We start from the raw sequence: 20,037 nt of genomic DNA, 5'->3' as shown, positions 1-20,037 counted from the left end.
TAGGTACACCTTGTTTTTTATAGCATTCTAATTTTAAAAAGGTGATGTTTTAAATTTTGCTTTTCTTCTAGGAGTGTCAATAAATATCGGTAATAAATAGAAACAATCAATATCGGTAAAAATTGCTTTTTCCTGAGAAGACAGTTTGTTTGAAATTTTTTCTCTTCCTTAACTTTTTCAAAAATTCAGTTATTTCATATCCTTATAGCTTTCCGTGAAGGTTGTGAAGATGAGTTTGCACCCATTTCATGACCGAGCATTCTCATGAGTAAGAAACAGAAGATAGATCTATAGCTTTTTTCTGGCAGTTAACAAAATCTGCACTTTACTTTTGTACTATTCTGTCAACATTTCTTTCAAAGAATAGAGGAGAGAGAGAGAAATAAAATTAATTAGCTTGTCTTCAGAATCTTAAAACTCAAATGCATTATTTACTTTTGTAGAATTGGCCCTATTTTGACTTCCATATGTCAACAGTCCTGAGTTTTTTCTGTTCCATACATAGTCATATGAAAATACAGCCGTCCAAAGTCTGACATTGTGATCCCCAGTGTTCGGTGTCATGTTTGTACCATGAAGAACTGTGTATTATTTCTACAGTAATTGATTTTAACAGTGACTTTATCATTGCCATGGTATTTTTTCCTTCAGTTTCCTTACTTTACTTCAGCTATGTATTATTTATTTTGCAATGAATTTTCTTCTCAATTGTTAGGATCTTACCCAGTGTGTTACATGCCAAGAAAAACACATTACCGTAAAGAAGGAACCACATGGGTCCCTGGGAATGACAGTGGCGGGGGGCAGAGGAAGCAAGAGTGGTGAACTGCCCATCCTTGTAACCAGTGTGCCAGCTCATGGCTGTCTGGCACGTGATGGCCGCATCAAGAGAGGTAAGATAGGGAGGGCTGGGAACAGTGAAACTCTCCCATCTTCTCCCTGCATGCCACTCATGTTTGAAAAAAGTAACAAATATTCCCCAAATTTTCTATTAAATATGATTTTTAAAAAATATTTTAGGGCACCTGGGTGGCTCAGTGGGTTAAGCTGCTGCCTTCGGCTCAGGTCATGATCTCAAGGTCCTGGGATTGAGTCCCGCATCGGGCTCTCTGCTCAGCAGGGAGCCTGCTTCCATCTCTCTCTCTCTACCTGCCTCTCCATCTACTTGTGATCTCTCTCTATCAAATAAATAAATAAAATCTTTAAAAAAATATTTTAAAATGTCCCTTCATATATAAGTGTAAAACCTCTCTCTAAGGTTAGAAAAATGCCTAATGGGAAGGAAAATTGCTGCAGTTTGATGATGTTTCCATTATTTTTTAAAAAAGATTTTATTTATTTATTTCACAGATAGAGATTACAAGTAGGCAGAGAGGCAGGCGAGGGGTTGGGGGGGAAGCAGGCTTCCGGCTGAGCAGAGCCCGATCCTAGGACCTGGGATCATGACCTGAGCTGCAGGCAGAGGCTTTAACCCACTGAGCCACCCAGGCGCCCTTTCCGTTATTTTCTAATGTTTATTTAGATCATTGCATTATTTTATGTTGGAAAAAACCCTCTAAAAAATAGAACACTCATCTTTTCCTTCCTAACCTTTTATATAATCCTCATTGCCCTTTTTTAAAAATTATTATTATATTACTTGGCAGGGCAACAAGCACTTTTTTTCCTTCCTTAAGCAAAAGATGCTCAAATCACAAGTTTCATTTCTTTGTGTAGACCCAAGGATCTCTTCTCTTTAAGTATTCCGATACATTCACACTGAGCAAACTCTGTAGGACTATCTTTATCTATAAAACTGTGTAACTCTAAAACAGGATATGTTAAAAATTCATTTCTAAGAGCAAAAGATCAAATAATTTTTGAGCAGAAAAGAACTATAGAAATCACTGAAGCCCAAAGAAGAGAAATGAACATGCCCAGGTCCTGCACATTAGCAAAACGAGGTCTAATGACTTGGACTTCCAGTTGAATCACAGTGCCTCAAGCCACATTTTTTCCTATATATGATTAAATTATCTTAAAGTTTTGAGTTGTTTTGGAATATTTTCCATGAATTGGATTTTTCCCTTGATATCGTAAGAATGACAGAGATGTGAAAAAATTACAAATAACAGGATGCATGGGGAAGATAATGACTTGGTAGCTCATCTCATTTTCTTGTTTATTCCTTTGGACAGGTGATATATTGCTGAATATCAATGGCATTGATTTGACCAATTGAAGTCACAGTGAGGCCATGGCTATGCTAAAAGCCAGTGCCGTGTCCCCTGCTATTGTCCTGAAAGCACTTGAGGTCTAGACTGTCGAGGAGGCAGCCCAGGCTACCGAAGAGCAGCCAGGCACCTTCAGCGAGAATGAGTAGGACTCCAGCTGGTCCCCGTCGTGGGTCATGTGGCTTGGGCTTCCAAGGTACTGACAGCGTTTCAGCAGTTTCATGGAATAATCGTAGTGACAACATTTCTCAGTATGGAACACAGTAAATTCATTAGTCCAGGGTGTGAGGGGGGAAGGTCCTTGTCACAGATGAAAGTGGCAATGGCATATCAAGTTATAGAAGAAAAGGGTATTTTTTTTCTTAGGTTATTATATTTTAAAAGATAAATTTAAGGGGCATCTAGGTGGCTCAGTTGGTTAAGCATCCAACTCTGGATCTCAGCTCAGGTCTTGATCTCCAGGCCATGAGTTTGTAAAAAAGATTTTTTTTTAATTTTTAAAAAATTAAAACATTCTTAAAAAATAAACCCTTTACCTTATTAAAGGTAAATTTAATAGTAATAACTAAGCTAAAAAGACTTGGTGTATCTGTTTATAAAAATGAATAAAGCCATTCTGTCCATGACTATTAAGAAGGTTCTCAAGTGGACCAGCCATGAGATTTGGATGTTCATGCTCTTGCTTTAGAAAAGCTGTCATTTACCACACGTGTACATGCTTAGACTTCGTGTGCATTTTTCACCAGAATAAAACAGGTCAAAGTGTGGGGCCTTTTGAGAAGCTTTTCTAAAACCCGTTTCTTAATCTTGTTACCTCTCTCTAAAAAAGCAGGATGTCAGAACTCAGTTTTTATTGGACATGAGAGACTCTTTCAGCCAAACCACTGGTGTCCGAGAGTAGGTCTTCTCACCACCTTCGGGACTGTAACCCACCAGGACATTCTGTAGTTGGTCATTGTCTGGTCATGAAAGTGTTTCAGCTCCTGATGAGTGTTGTATATACTTCGGTATTGAAGTTGGAAGAATGTGTATTACTGTCTTTGTTTCTAGATCACTTTAGAGGAAACCTAAAACTGAACTATGATGAAACATTCTGATTCTGAGCCAAGTAGGAAAATGACCGATTTTTTTAAATAAAAATAAACAATAAGAATGCCAGTTTCTGAGACATCTAGCTTCATTTGGATGTAATTTGTAATAACTAGCATTTGTATAGTGCTGTGTGATATATATATATCACTTTATATATATATATTTATACTTCATATATATATTAATATATATAATATATATATATATTATATATATTAAAAGTACTTTCATGTAAAGAATAGCAGAAAAAACCAGGATGAATGGAATTCATTTGTCTATCATCTAACTTACTGACTTGTCCTTGTGGTAGTGAAAAAGACCAAAAAGGCCTGAAACAGTAACAGAATTCGTATCTCAGGGCCCTGTAGGCATAGATTGGAATGGTTGCTATGAAACCATGGCCATTCTACCTAATGGTGAGGGCTCAGCCAGCAGAGGGAACTCATTTATCCTCTTGAGTACTCAGCCTGATACACTGACCTGTCACTTGAAACCCAGCATGTCAGAAAGGCCCGGTCCCACACCAGTGGGGGAGAAGTGGTCTCCTGGGCTGCGCAGGGGCTGAGCATGCGCACACCACTGCTGGCGCTCCTTTAGTTCTTGTTACCTGGTGTTCCGGGCCAGCTCTGCAGTCAGCTCTTTACCGCTTATGTTCGGAGCATTTTCAGGTGAATCACAAAGAACAATGATATTTCAGATGAACAGTACACGGGATAATGAAATCTATTTGGGGGGTCTGCCTGTATCGAAAGGGTGTCTATCAGTCCAAGGTCACTATTCTGTGGACTCCTGGGGGTTGTGTGTTGTGTGCAGACCAGTATACACAACCAGGTATTGGGAGGGCCACTGCTCTGTGGGTACCGGCGGCTCTTTCCAGCAGGTCGCACAACACACAGGGTAGCAGCTCTGCTCTTTCTCAAAAGGGAGGGTCTTTCTCTGCAGTTGGCTTGTGGTGTACCAGACAAAACAATTATTTGTTTTGTGTTGTGCTGTTTTGTTGTTTGTTTTTTGCAGAAGATTCAGAATAATGAAAATAACCTATATCGTCTCTAAAATACCAGGGGACCCTGGGACCCTGCTCTATGCCAGAAGACTTTTTAAAAGTCCTTTCTTATTGATGAGCTAAGAAACTGGACCAGATTAAAAGTTCTAACATTTCATATATCGCTTAAAGAATTGGCTTTATTAAGAAGTCTTTTTAATAGATTAAAAACAGGAAACCTTACCTTAGATGACTAGGTCCAGTTTCATCTAAAAATGAAAAATACTTCGATCTTACAAGGAGATATTTTTTCTGTATCCTTTAGGTGGGGTTTTCTTCTATTTTTAAGTTTTTATTAATTGAGCTCTGATGTCATATTTGCCAACTGACAGTGGCATTTTAACTGAAGCATTTCAGAGTCCCTGGTTAAAAAAAAGTAAAAAAAAAAAAAAAAAGCTGTATGGAGAAAGAAAGATGATTTTCATTAGTGTTTTCTAGATTGAGTTCTCTATTTTGTCAATCAATCTCCCTTAAAATGAGTGCATTGTAAGTGAAAGAGGAAAAAACAACAAATAACTCCTCACGTAGATGAAGAAGAAAGAACGTTTTCTATCTTTCTTTCATTTAAGTGCTGAGATTAGCAGGACTAGATCCCTTGTGTACCACCTTTTTGTAGATACAAACTCTGTAGATACAGGTGGATATCCAAATTGAGGACATTGTTGACAGTGCAGAGAGAAAACGCAGGCACAGAGCCATTTTATACGACTTTCTGTGGTGTGACTTGTAACCAGGTGTGTTTAGCTGTGTGTGTGTGTGTGTGTGTGTGTGTGTGTGTGTTCATTTGGGAAAAGAAGGCGGGACAGTGTTGGACAAATTCCAGTCTACGTAGGACTGAGTCTGTGCTGGAAAATGGGCTGTCAGAATAATGTGTTCAGAAGGAAATAAAAAAGCCCTTTTTTGTTTCCCAGCAGTGATAAGGGTAAGTATGGAATGAAGCAAAGGTGAACAGGCTATAAAAGCCGCCCCACTAACTTTTTCTTGACCTTTTGTGTTTGTGATAGTGCCCTTCATAGCTGCCATGATATTGTTTTACGAAGAAGCTACTTGGGAAGTTGGGGCTTTAGTATTGTTGGTGTATATGAAGAGAACCACACCAATCAGCCTTTCTTCATTAAAACCATCGTCTTGGGAACTCCTGCTTATTATGATGGAAGATTAAAGTGAGTCTTGGGAGATCAGATAATATGATTCATGTTAATTGTGATGGACACGATCTTGACCAGAGGTCAGCTCCAAACCCAATCTTTGTCCTCTCTCGTAAATCAAGTCTCCCTGGAACGTGGCTGCATTCTTCTGTTTGCACCCCCTCCGTGGCTGCCTGTGAGCCCCGGTGGCAGTGTTGAGTCACTGTGACAGAGGCTGTGTGGCGCACAGAAACTGAAATACTTGTTTACTAACTGGGCATGTACCAGCCAGATCTCGACTGAAGCATCCCTTTGACCATCTCGCCGCTGATAGCTCTGTTTTGTTACTCTAATGACAGGGACCAGACCAGAGTCATCCAGTTCAACACAAGGAGATGACAGCTGGCTCTGAACATCCATTCCACACACACCCCTTGAGTCCAGTCCTGTCATTAGATGGCTCTGCTCTATTTTTCCTCTGCAGCACTTATGTCTACCTAACACGATATTTATGCAAACTCCGTGAAAGGGTGGGTGTGGGGGGCCTGTTGCATTTACTGTACATTCCTGGCGGCCGCCATAACAGTGCCTTGTGTTCAGAGTAAGGTCTCAGTAAATATTTGATGAATGGATGTGAGAGCTGCCAGGCACAATGCTAAGTGCTTGGGATTGTAGTATTGAATCTTAATAGCCCTGTAAGGTAAGTGTTGTCATTGTTATTCCTGTTTGATGCATGAGATAACTTAAGTCTTAGAAAGATTAAGAAACTTGCCGCCAGTCAAGTAGCTGGAAAAGGTTGACAGAGGTTCACACCCAGGACTCTCTCTCCAGAGCTTGGGCTCTTCACCCCTCAAAGTCCTCAGCCAGCCTCATGCAGCCTCTTTCCTTTATCAAAGCTCAGGCCCTGGGAGAGGAAATAGGTGTTAGATTAAGAGATTCTACAAACTGAAAGGGAAATGGATTCATGTAGGGTCTTAGAGCTTAGTTTTTTGATGGGAGAGCCAAGATATTTATCTTGGCTTATTTTCAAAGTTTTATTTTCAGTTCCCTAAAGATTGTGCCATTCTTCTTTGAAAGTTCTCAGTGAAGTCATTCTGCAGTCAGCCAGGGCTTGCCACAGAATATCCGCCAAGCGGGGGTTTAAGGATAATGCATTGGCAACAGCCATAAAATAACCCAGGCAGGGAGCTTGCTCTTCCTGCATCCAAAGCCTCCTCCTGCAGAAGTTAGGTAGCATCTACAAACTGTATTTAAGATTTCTCTTTTGAGCGCGTTTTTGCAAGTGTTTTTCTGATGTTATTTTGAGTCCTCTCCCACTGAGGGCTTCCTTGATCCAGACTCATTTTGATCTTTCTCAGGTCCAAGACAACCTGACCCAAATAGTTGATTCCCTGTCCAAGTGCGTGCAGTGGGCAGAAGGCTTTCTGCTGGTCTACTCCATCACAGACTACGACAGCTACCAGTCCATCTGCCCCCTTTACCACCACATCCGGAAGGTCCACCCTGACTCTAGGGCCCCTGTCATCATCATGGGCAACAAGGGAGACCTTCTCCATGCCCGTCAGGTGCAAACGCATGATGGCATTCAACTGGCCAATGAACTGGGCAGCCTGTTCCTTGAAATTTCCACCAGTGAAAACTATGAGGACGTCTGTGATGTGTTTCAGCATCTCTGTAAAGAGGTGAGCAAGCTGCACAGCCTCAGCGGGGAGAGGAGGAGGGCCTCCATCATTCCCCAGCCGCGCTCTCCCAACATGCAAGACCTCAAGGGCACTTCAAACAGGCTTTGTCTTCCAAAGTGAAATCCCCCTCTGCACTGGGGTAAACCCATCTCACACCAACTTGCCTCCTTTTTACTGTGCATTTGTGCACCTGAAAAGGACAGGGCACCTCCCTTTTTAATTGCACATTCAAAGTTTATTTTTATACAGACTATTGGTTTTCAAGTATACGTGTATTTCTGAAAACCCAGTGATTGCCTAGAAGTTGGTAGAGATTTTTTTTAAATAAAATGATTTTTTTTTTACTGTAACCACTAGCCACTTTTCCATTAAAGGCAAAATGGCAACATTGCTCCTTGTTTTCTAAATGCCTTTTTATAGAAATCAGACTTGCACTAGAGCCCAGAACGGCTCCATGCTTGCCCTCAGTCTGAACTCCTCTCCGTGTCTTGTGGTACTAGGGGGGGCTGATGTAGAGGGAATCTGTTGTGGAAGAAAGAATGTGGAGGAGAAAAGATTTGAGCAACTGCAGGATGTCTGTCAACTAGGGCACTTTGCCACCGGCATGAAATTGATACCATGTGATTTTCAAGGAAAGGGGTTCATAGTATGCTGGTGTTAACAAGTTGGAAACATGAATGGCTGTTTTATTTATGGTGCAAATGGAAGTCTACCCTCTCTACCTGCATTAGAAAACAGAAATTCCTCATGTCAGTAAGTACACCCTACCTAGAGTTGCTTAAACATTCTCCTTCCCGGGGTGCCGGGGTGGCTCAGTCCCTTAAGAGTTGGACTCTTGATTTTGGCTCCGGTCATGATTTCAGGGTAGTGGGATTGAGCCCCACATTGGAACCTGTATTGGGCTCCGTGCTGGGCATGGAACCTGCTTAAGAGTCTCCCTCTCTCTGTGTTCCTTCTCCCCTCCCCCACCCCCCAATTTCTCCTTCCTGCTCTTTCTCCCTGACCCTCGAATCTGATCAATTCTCTCTCCTGTTTTTCTCTGAAGCATCACTCTGCCAAAGTCCAGGCCTGTATAGCTCTCTTGCCTAGACTGGCAGGCAAGTGGAGGTGAGACCGGTTTCTTGGCCTCTGGACTGACACCCCTCTAATTCTTTCTTTACACCAGAACAACCTGACAAAAACCAACCCTAATCATTTATTTCCATAGGTTGAAAAACCTCAGCTGTGTTCCCCTTAGCTGCCAGATAAAATATAAATGAGGCATGGCATCAAGATTCTTTACTACCTCAGAGTGCCTGGGTGGCTCTGGTTAAGCATCTGCCTTCAGCTTAGATCATGATCCCAGGGTCCTGGGATTGAGTCCTGCATTGGGCTCCCTGCTCAGCGGGAAGCCTGCTTCTCCCTCTCCCACTCCCCCTGCTTGTATTCCCTCTCTTGCTGTTAATCTTTCTCTCTCTCTCTGTCAAATAAATAAATAAAATCTTAAAAACTAAAAGATTCTTGACCACCTCTCCAGCCTTATCATCCCCTCCAACACACACACTCACACAGGTTTACACACCACCTCACACAGTGGGGCTGAAGGCCCATTCAGCAGAACATTCTGCTATTCTCCATATATGCCAGGTTCTTGCGGGCCTTCCTGCCTTCGCCGGAACTATTCCCTGTGCCTGCAATATTTTTATCTCCTAAAAGATCACTAACTCATTTTTCAGGACCCAAGTCATATGCTCTGTTCAGCCCCCGGGCTGCCCACTCTGAGGCCTCTTCTACACCTGCAGCATTTCTGGGACACTTGACCCATGTCACGGAGCTAGTTGTCACCCCTGGTGGAAGGACCACTGCTTGTGGCTGTAACCGCACTTCATTCTTTTTTTTTTTTTTAAGATTTTATTTATTTATTTGACAGAGACATAATGGGAGAGGGAGCACAAGCAAGGGGAGTGGGAGAGGGAAAACCAGGCATCCCATCGAGCAAAGAGCCCAGTGTGGGTCTCGATCCCAGGATCCTGGGATCATGACCTGATCCAAAGGCAGACACTTAATGACTGAGCCACCCAGGTGCCCCTGTAGCTGCATTTCATGACTTTGTACTTAGGCTTCCGGCCTAGTGCTTGCACCGAGTGGTAGGTTTCCAGTAAATATTCAATGAATAATATGATAGCTGAATGCGTTATTTTTTGGTGCCAAGGGACAGTAACAGGAGGTTGCATGAAACAACTTGTCACATCTGCAGAACAAGGACGAGATACTCTGAGTAGTTAAAGTACTTGAGCAGTGACAGAGAGGAAATGACACATATCTAGCTTCTGGCCATTGTGGACCATTACCCCCACCTTCCAAGGACACCTGTGTCCATGTTCATGCTGTTAACACCATTTTTCCCTATGGTTGATGAGTGTGTACTGTGCAAAATGGCATAAAGGATTACAAAAATGAGATAATTCACGTTTAAAGCAGTGTCCAAATAATTAAGGAAAAATACGATTTTGAATCTATTATCTTTGAAAGAGTGCCTAATTCTTCTTCCTCAAAACAAAAGCAGTTCTTCTATCATCAGTATCTTCTGTTACCATACATCTTAACTTCGTAGGAGAGGACAGGAAGCAACAGGCTGACCCAATCATTGCCACACCCCCAGCATGCCCAGACTGCCACCCAGTGCCCAGGGCTCCTTTTCCTCTAAGGAGTGGAGATCAGACATCCCATGGGAAAGAGTTTTGAACATCCCATGGGAAAAGTCATCATGGAAAAGCTAAAAAGAACAATATGAGAGATGTCCCAAGGCAGCCTGTGATGAAGTTCCAAGTGAGAATGGTAAGGACAGGAAGTACCCTTGAGCTCTCCAGCGGGGAGCACAGTGGGGACCAGAAGGGTCAAAAGATGAGTCACAGGGCATTCTAAAGGGGGTAGCAGCCTCTTGGGGCTCAGGCAGGCTGGAAGGTCAAGTGGAAAGCACTCCCCATGGTATTTTTTCCTGTCCTCAGCATCACAAATAACTGATCTCCTCCCGGGGCCTCAAAGCTTCCTTTATTTCTGGTCCCCAGAACAGACCCAACATACATACTGGAGCTCTGGTGTCAGAAGGACCCCAGTTCCCGTTCCCCAGGCCTCCTGCTGATGGGGGTGAGGTGCGTGGGATGCATCTGGAAGGAGCCCTGGGATAGTGGCCCTGGAGATGGGGGAGGGGAGCCTGGAGTTACCAGGAGGCAGTTAGGGTGGAAAGCTGTCAGATTTGCAGGTAGGAAAGAGGGTCTGAGGATTTGGGCTTGACTGGATGCTGAGGAAGCCCTTTGAGGAAGCTTAGCTCTGAGCCCACTTCCCCTTCCTGCAGAAGTGGGGTGGGCAGAGCCATCAGAGCCCTGGGTGGGTCACAGCTCATTGGGCAGGAGATTGGAAAGGTGGGCAGGTGGGTAAGAATATCCCCAGATCTTTATCACAGTTTCACCTTCCCTCTGCAGTGTCATCCCCAGTGTCCTCTCCATCCTCACGGCCCCTCCTCCGTCTGTGCCCCCTCCGCCACCTCCTGCCTCTGTTTCTGAGACCACCCTACCCCCCCACCCCTGTCTCCATCTCCACAGCCACCGCTCATCCTCCTTCTGGTCGAGGCTTTGTTAGAATTCTGTTCTGAAACTGCAGCATGATTTAATTAACATGCCTATGTGGTGTGGTCCCGGAGATACAGATGAAACCCAAATGGCTAAACTGTACATCCTGCAACATTCTGTGCCTCCCATGCCCCTCATGAAAAGCAAACTCGAATAATGGGAAAATCAATCTATCATAGCATAAGAAAATAAACTTGTTTTGCTTGTGTCAAGGCAAAGGGCACAACGGAAGTTCTAAAGTTTCTTAATATCTCTTTAGAGGACTGGATTAAAATAAATAGCTGTGGAAGGCAGCAGCAAACAATAGAGCAAATGGAAAAGACAAGACGACTGTTTAGTCATGAACTTGGGGCTCGAATAGCTTTTTTGTTCTGTGCATGTGTTGTAATTTCTACTTCTCACTATGCAATATTACGGATTCAGATGTACAATGTGATGATATTTTGTATGATTAATAATTTTTTCTTACCATTTGATATGTCTCCAAAAGGTGGGATATTTTTAAAGACTTTGTTAAAATGAGTCTTAAGCTATCTTGACACTCAATAAGAAAGGCATGATAGGGGGCGCCTGGGTGGCTCAGTGAGTTAAAGCCTCTGCCTTCAGCTAGGGTCATGATCTCGGGGTCTTGGGATGGAGACCCACGTCAGGCTCTCTGCTCAGTGGGGAGCCTGCTTCCTCCTCTCTCTGCCTGACTCTCTGCCTACTTGTGATCTCTCTCTCTCTGTCAAATAAATAAATAAATAAATAAAATCTTAAAAAAAAGAAAGAAAGAAGTGAGCTAGGGGTTCGCCTCAACACCTTTGGTGACACCGATGTCTGCATGTACCACTACCTGCGCTTTGTCCGAGGGACGCTCTTGGAGCCCTGGGAATCACAGCAAACTTCCGAAACTCTTCCTTCTCTGGAAAGAAGCAGAGCACCATAAAGAAGAAAACTCCAGGACTGGATGTGACCTGTTTCCCCAGTGACTTGGCTCTGAAGCCCCCCCTGCTCGGGAGAAGGGCGGAGGGATCAGCGCCATCCCAGCTCTGCTAATCGTTGGCTGTGTCGCTTTGGACAAGGTACTTAACCTCTCTGAGCTGCGGCATTGTCATATGTCAGTCTAAGGTAATCCTAACACCCCTCACCCCACCCCCCAACCCGGGGACAGTGTCCTGAAAACCCTTAACAGAACACTTGACAGCATTCCGGAAGGGAGCTGTTCTTCCCTCCCGTGCGAACCTTTCTTGCTAGCTCCTGCCTCTGAGTGTTCTCTCCACGGCGGGGATGAGGCTGTTTTGTATGCGGCCAAGAAACGACTGAACAGAATGGTGTATCTCTTTCAACCCAGAACATAACCTCTTAAATGGAACACAGTGAGGTTTTAAGCAGACGTGCAAAGTGGTTTCTCTCTGACTGTTACCAAACAGGAATCTCTGGCAGTGGCTTTCCTCCATTGACCCCAGCATTTGACGAGGGCCCAGAAGACCTGTCCGTGACCTTGTCCTTGAAAGGCTGGAGTCATGCGCCCCAAATCCATGTCTTTCCGTGAGAGATGTCTCGTTCACCCCTGCTCCTCCTGAACATCACTGACCTTATTCGCATTTTCAAGCTGAACAATATGAATACGAGACCGGGGTGTTAACCAGCCAAGGGGACGCCTGAGGCTGAGCCCATCCACAGCCCGCCATAGGCTCGGGAGCATCACAAACACGCAAAACCTAAGGACTCTGAGCAAATATTTATTAAATCCAGTACACTGAAGGCACAGGCCTTGACTGCAGCTCTCTGGAAAAGTAATCATGATTTCCCCAGCTGGTAAGTCAACTTGTTTATCTTCCACATATTTTTTAACAAAGATCTGTTATGATTTCCCTTTACAGTGGTTAAGGCTCAGCACGCCAATTACTTTGGATTTATTCCACTTGATCATCTCCTAAATTGGGTTTTTGCCTCTTTGTGCCCTGATAACTCATCCAAGCACCCATTTTATGGCTTCTGTTGGTAATACCTGAAGCCGGGATGCTTATTACTGAAATCGTTCCTTCGCTTTCCCCATTTCTGTGCAAGGGAGAAGCTGGCACAAATCTCCTTTGGTGTGTGAGATGGATGCCCTATTTGCCTTGCCAGTGGCCAGATACTCTCCTCTGACCAAGACCTTGCCCACAGCCTACAATGCCAGGGCCAGCCGACAGCGTCTGCTTTCCAGAACAAATTCCACCTCTGGGCGATGATGGTACTCTCTTCCCAGGACACAGCCCTCAGTTGATGCAGTTGCCTCCTTGGCGGGCTCTCCCATTTCCCCTATGTCTCCCCCAGGCCAGGTTTTCTTTCGGGGCCACGAGGCTAAGTGGAACCTGGGCAGCTGCACCAGCAGCACTGACAGAGGCAGCCAGTGAGGGGCCCAGCACCAGACCCTGAGTCGGACATCACCTCTATGACCCAGGGCGAGCAACCTAGCCTTTTCCGCTCCATTTCCTCACTAGCAGAATGAGGTTAATAAAGGAAAGCCTACCTTGAAAAATTAGAAATAATTGTTAGATCTGGGTTTCTCCAGGCCGTGCCAGCTAAGTCTTATGTTAAGCCCCCCCAAACAGCATCCCTTGGCATTTCCAAGGAATGGTCTATGAGGGTGTTCCCTCTCCATCAGGGACCCTCATGTGCTCATGATCAGCACCCCAGCTATGGCCTGGTGTTGGCCAACTCCTGCCCTTTATCATGGCCTACTTCAGTGGAATGGGAACACGAGGCCCATGATCCTTGCCCCAGAGCCTTGGGGATGCACAAAACTGAAGCCACAGAAGAAACCTAAATGAAATCCAATGATGATGAGCACACAGGTGCCCCTTCCTGTGGCTGCTGAAATTGCTGGACCCATGGAGCCTGTTGAGACCATCCTCTGAATTGTAAGGGGCACTTCTTTCTGTTCCCATTGGTTATTTCATTGTACCATCTTCTACTGAGGCTATGTTCAGGGGGGCAGGAAGATGACAGGTGATAGATCTCAGTAGTTCTAGGACACACTCCTCCTCTCCCGACCCTGACCCATTCATTCACTTATCCAGCAGCTACATCTCCAGTCCCAACTACTTAGCAGGCATTGGGGGTCTGCCCCAGGGATACAATGGTGAACAAAATCAGGGCAGCCCTTGAACTTATGGAGCTCACAGGCTGCTGGGGGACAGTGGACAGCCAGCGTGGTAAATGCTCTGATAGGAAATATAGGGTGCTCTGTCTTAGATACTGGGCACTGCGAGGCCAAGGAAGGCTTCCCAGAGGAAGCCTATTCAAAACTTGAATAGCAGCTCTCTCACCTCTGGGAGGCCCTCTTCAAGAGACCCCCACCAACAGACTCTTTGCAGGGCACTTCATGGGTCCTGTGGGCAAGTCGGACAGCCCTCTGTCCTGGGGAAGAACTAGGTGAGCTCGACCCAGACACTCAAATGCCGGTGCATAGAGCCCAGCACAGCGCCTGGCTCAGAACAAGTTGGTGAAAGAGAAAAGGGAACTTGTTTTTTCTTATTTACAGGCTTTTAGCCAATGATATGGGGCTTGTCTGATAGTGGGTAGTCATTTGAAACAGTCCTAAGATGGGCTTAGGGGAAGTGGGGGTGCAAAGGTAGAATTCACATGACAGGGGACCTAAGGACACACTTCCCCGTGGCCACCGGGGTTCCCCTAAAGGATTTCTTCCCATGGTAATTTTGTGCAGTTTCTTTTTGCTGATAGAACAGCAGTAACTTGTATTTTTAGTAGCAAGAAGTTTTTCTTTCTTTTCCTCTTATTCCTTGGGTTTGTCTCTTTATGGTTTCCTGTGTTCCGACATCCTCTCCTTTCTTCACTTGAAAGTAAAGCAAATTAAACCGGATGAAAATCCTCTGTAAAGAGACATCTTGATCCACCAGCAGCTTGGCAGCCAAGGGAAATTTGCATCTCTTCAATTCCTTGTAATTATTCATTTCCTTTCTCTTTCCACGCCTGGTTTTTCCCTAGATAAGAACTTGAAAGGGTGAAACTGAGGGCAATGACTCAGCTCTCTTTTCCAGACTCCTCAGTGTCCCTGAATTTTTGCCGGAGAGTTCCTGAGGAGGAGGGCCACTCCAGCCCCACGCAAAGACTAGCAACGGATGCATTAAGTAATATTCCTCCGAAAATGTATTGTCATGCCATTAAGGGTTTTCTGTTTAATATTTATTACCCACTTATAGTGCATTTGGTGTTAAGTGAAGCCATAAAAAGTTCAAAATCAATTATAATAACAATAACAGCTCCTATTTGCAGTTTATGGTTTAAGGTTTGGTTTCCCCTGCATTTACAGGTTGTGCAGTTAAGTGGCTGGCTCAAACAGCCCAGCCAGGGTTCAAACCTGCTTCGAGAGAAGGCAGCTCCAACCTGCCATCTAATGGAAGTCACAGACTTCCCCCACCCAACCCCCCATACTGGAGCCCTCCTTGCTATTGCCATGGTGACATGAAGATCCACCTCCTTTTTAAAATGCCAATCACCATCTCCAGTTCAGCCCCATCCCAAGTGACAGACTTGTAGACATAGTAGCTTCCTGGGCTTTGCTCTATGACGTTACTACGTCACATCAAACTCAACCCTTCTGAGGCTATATGAGAACCTTCTGCACTAAAACCTGTGCCTCCTACCAGCTTCCCAAGCTACAGGGCTGGGAGTTCTGTCACCTCTCCCCGATTGCTCAGGGAAAGAAGGAGCTGGAGCAATGGTCCTTTCTCCAGGCATTAACCACCCTCCAGTGAATCCACCCCAAACACTGTCGTATGTAATGAAAAGAACCTGCAAAGGTTAAACTCTACCCAACTCCTGTCTCACTGAGGTTCATTTGTTCATGACCTGAGAAGAGAACTAGCCTAGGGTAAAAATCGACTCGATTCTATTGTACGGTGATACTTGTCGCCTTCAAGCACAACAGAGTTGGAAGACGGGGTAACTGATCATACTTTGGAAAGGAAGACAAGAAATAAATAGGTGGAACAGAACTTCTAAGAGAAGGCCAGCAAGGGCTACGTGTGTTGTACCCTGCAAAAATTCCTATTGGCTGCCTGCCTGAAGGTCAGAGTCATTCCAGGAGAAGCATTGTTCGTCTTGGTGATGACCACGACGATGGTTAGCCTCAAGACCTGTGCCGCTCCAGAACTGTGGACTGCGGCTGGCACAGGTTGACGTGACTGGGGTGAATCCCTTTCTCACCAACATGCAGGAGGATGGTGGTGCAGATGGTGAGAGGCAGAAGACAGATGAGGAAGGGCGGAGACCAGAAGCTGGTCTGGAGAATTCCAAAAAGGCAGAGGCTGGCCCTTGAGAAATCTGTCAGCAGGGGCATTCCTGTGTGGTCCGATGGCTCCCCCCCCTGCCGCCCCTCTGCACTATTGTGCAGTCCATTCCAGAGCCCCAGAAATGCTTCTGCCACCGTAACCCCCAGCCCAATCCCAGGCTTTGATGCAGAGCCAGATGCCTTCCACCCTCCCTGGGTCTACTGTTGATGGACATTGTAACTCTTCCATCCTCACCTGCAGACCTGTGGGGCATCCCGTCATCTCCCAGAGATGGTTTTTTCGATATTCTCATGTGCAGCAATAAGCCTGAAACTGGGAGTTCAAGGAACTTGGAAGAAGGATACTTTCATCTACCCACCCTGGATTTTCCGGTTAGCTTTACCCTCCCCAACAGTGAGCTCAGCAGGAGTGCAAAATCAAAAGCTACATATGTAACATCTAGTGCGAAGCTGCCCCCAGGGCCAGAGCAGTGAGGAAGATTGCAAAGCCAGCTCCCTTCTGACACTCAGAAATTTCCCTACAAGAAGGATTTGCTTTGATTTGCTCAAGGAGAGCAGCACCGTGGGACAGAGGCATATCCGAATTCTTGGAGGGTTGCTGCCTAAGCAACTTAAGAAGCCCAGGGAGTCAGGGGGAGGGGATAGACCAGCGCTCAGCACCCACTCCACCCTCCTGCCACGGTGCCCCCCAGGACAGCAGAGGCTGGAGCGTGACAGACTCCTTGCAGCCGAGGTTGTGAATGTGGGTCCAGTTGGGTCAGACCGTTTGCAGAGGGAGAGGAGGCAGGCAGCTCTCCGGGTGCCCGGCGTGCCTGGCCTCAAGCAGGGCCATGAGAGGCTGGGCTTTCCTGCCCCAGTGTGAGCAGAGGTGGCCGCAGCTGCAGCGTCTGGTCATGGGCCTCGGAGTGTCCAGAGAGACAGGGCGCTGGGCAGAGACGGGGGCAGGGCACGGTGATTCAAGAACGAGCCGAGGGGCGGCTTTCTGATGGGATCTAGACCCACAACTTGAAGCTAGACGCTGTCGGCTCTCTGGAAGACCAGTCCTGGGCTGTGACCCAATTCATAATCCACAGCTTTCAAGGTGCCCCGGAGCTCATATCCTTCATGGCAGCCCTTTATGAAGAAAGTCATTCCAGAGGGTCTGTCCTCTGCAAGTCACCCCTGACCATGCAGGATCAGAAAACCACAAAGCTCATGGGTGCACAGCATTGCCAAGAAGAAGTTTTAGGGGGCAAAGAATAAGGTACGCTGGCCTGTGTGTGTATAGTTTAGAAGGTCTCCTGATACGCCACAAATATACAAGCATTCAAAAAGCCTTTTTGTTTAAATATAGTCATTAGCCTGTGGCTAACTCAGGCAGCACCATGTCCAAGAGATCAGATTTAGCATCCCCGCTTGGAGCAGACAGAACTCACGTGCCTTCAGCCGTGAGACTTCAAGGACCTCCTGTCACGTACACTGTCTCCAAGGGAGGGTGTATAACCTCGATCTAATCATGAAGAAACACTGAACAAACCCAAAATGAGTGGCATTCTATTTAAAAGGTGGGGAGGGAGGCAATGATGAGGAATTGCATTTTCTTTCTTTCTTTCTTTCTTTTTTTTAGATTTTATTTATTCATTGGAGAGAGACAGGGAAAGAGCATGAGCAGTGGGGGAGAGGTGGAGGCAGAGGGAGAAGCAGACTCCCTGCTGAGCTGGGAGTCTGACGCTGGGCTTGACCCCAGGACCCTGGGATCAGGACCTGCGCCAAATGGAGATGCTTACCCATTTGAGTCACCCAGGTACCCTGAGGAATTGACTTCTTTAAAAATGTTGCTGTCATAAAAGGTAAAGGCTGAGGAGACATTCTAGATTAAAGGAAGCTAAAGAGACACAACAGCTAAATATAAAATCTGTCCCTCAGCTGGAGTCTGTCCGGGAGTGCAAGAAGTGTCATACAGCCCATTATTCAGTCAGCGGACAAAATTTGGGGAATGAACAGTAGATTAAGTTAAAAGTATGAATCAACATCAATGCACAAAGTTGATGACTCTGGTTTTATGTAAAAGAAAATCCATGTTCTTAGAAAACACACATAGAAGTATCTAGGAGCCAAGTTCCTTGATGTATATCACTTACTCCCAAGTGGTTCAGCAAAAAATTGAGAGAAAGCAATAGAAGGAGGCTGGGGGACAAAGAAAAGAGACAGTACAACAGGTGGGTTAAATGTTAACAGGTGAATCTACATAGGTTTATAAAATGTTCTTTGTTCTGTTCTTTTTTTTTTTTTAAAGATTTTATGTATTTATTTGACAGAGAGAGAGAGAGATCACAAGTATGCAGGCAGGGAGGAAGCAGGCCCCCCATTGAACAGAGAACCCAATGCGGGCCTTGACTCCAGGACCCTAGGATGACCACCTGAGCTGAAGGCAGGGACTTTAACCCACTGAGCCACCCAGGTGCCCCTTTTTGTTCTATTCTTATGTTTGCAATTTTTCAGTAAATTTGACATTACATCCAAATAAAAAGTTAAAACAAGTGCCATTTCTTTACCTCCATGGTTTAGGTTTTGCCAATATTAGGATGCCTGCCTCCTCTGGGTCAGGCTGGCTCCAATTCTCTGGGTTGCAATGAGACAGAGGAGCTATGGTCACTTCGAGGCAGAACCGGGAACCCGGGGCTCCTCCCCTTTCTGTCCCATCAGTGCCTTGCTGAGTTTCCAGGCTTATTTATGCTGCCCCCGCCCTCTGGCCGAAGGGGAGACACTATCCTGGATCCCACAGCAGGTGCACTGGATGGAGCCTTTGCATTAGATGGAACTCAGCAGAGCTGCTGCCCCTTGGGTCTACTGTGGGTCTATGGTGGGTTGAGCTCAGTGTTTCCACCCATTTCTTTAACATTGCCAGGCCTTTGGTACTCCTTATGATCCTCTATTACCGTTTCAAGGACTGAGTAACAAACTTCCTCCTAATTGTAAAGAAACATAAAACACAGAGAGGCAGATTGTTGATTTTTGGACTGCACAAGACTTTGACCCCCAGATTTATATCATGGTCTGGACAGTGGAGAGACTTTCCAGAAACACCTGGGGAAACTGATCCAAAACCAGGTGCTAAAAGTAGGTTTGAGGTAGTAGAGTGTGAGGTTCATGGGACACAGAAGTAGGTGAGGTAGGACTAGACAAAGAGTTGGTGTTCCCACAGGTGGGCAGAGCCTAGAGGCTGAGCACCCAACAGTGGAGGCCAAGGCCCAGCGGTCACCCCCAGCGAAGCCAGCTGGAAGTGGTAAGATCAAGCCACATGTCTAGGGTAAGAAAAGGCAAATCGTTAGCTCAGCGCATCTGGGAACCCTATAACAGAGCCCCAATCCCTGCTACAGGGCTGGGTCCCAATGTCAGGGCAAAGGGGCCACCAAAAGACCTTGTGCTGAGACCGGAGTTCACCAGGACTTTTCAAGCTGCAAAGAATGGAACCCCACCATGACCTGGGAAACCCATGAATTCTAGGCTATCCATGGAAGCCAAGAGCAGGTTGATGAGGATCCCAAGAAATAAAACTGGAGGTGGAATCATGTGGGAGTGGGACTGTCAACCCTCTGGTCCTTGTCTCAGCTTCCCTCTGTGATTTGCTTCATCTGTCTCTCTCAGATCCACCTTCTCTGTCTCTCAGACTCCAGAACTGCAAATGAAAGTGGCCAACAACTTCCACACCAGATTGGCCGCCTGGAGAAAGAGAGACAGATTCTTCTGTCAGGTACAGTTGTAGGATCCTATGCGAGGGGATGGCTCAGATTTTGCAGTTTTCCCTCTCATGGGTTAATTGACTCTAGAAGGAAGCCTGAATGCATTGTGGGTGGATGGTTGGATGGATGGATGGACAGATGGATGGATGGATGGATGGATAGAGTTGGGGTGTGGCATTTCCTAAGAAGACTAGAAAGACCACCCAACAGAATGCCATCCAGAAAGGGGTCTGCTGAGGCAGGCTGAAGAATTAGGGGACTTTGATATAT

General features: G+C 45.7%; 2 pseudogenes; both read left to right on the top strand.

The window, feature by feature from the left end:
- Positions 1 to 5,550, top strand: part of LOC123389042 — a 36,583-nt pseudogene extending 31,033 nt beyond the window's left edge.
- A 3-nt stretch (positions 5,551 to 5,553) lies between these two features.
- Positions 5,554 to 7,391, top strand: LOC123389014 (annotated as a pseudogene).
- The last annotated feature ends 12,646 nt before the right edge of the window (positions 7,392 to 20,037 follow it).

The sequence above is a fragment of the Mustela putorius genome, unplaced genomic scaffold, assembly GCF_011764305.1.
Source record: "Mustela putorius furo isolate JIRA1106 unplaced genomic scaffold, ASM1176430v1.1 tig00003942_pilon_pilon_pilon, whole genome shotgun sequence".
NCBI lineage: Eukaryota > Metazoa > Chordata > Mammalia > Carnivora > Mustelidae > Mustela > Mustela putorius.
This window is presented reverse-complemented; position numbering and strand designations above follow the sequence as displayed.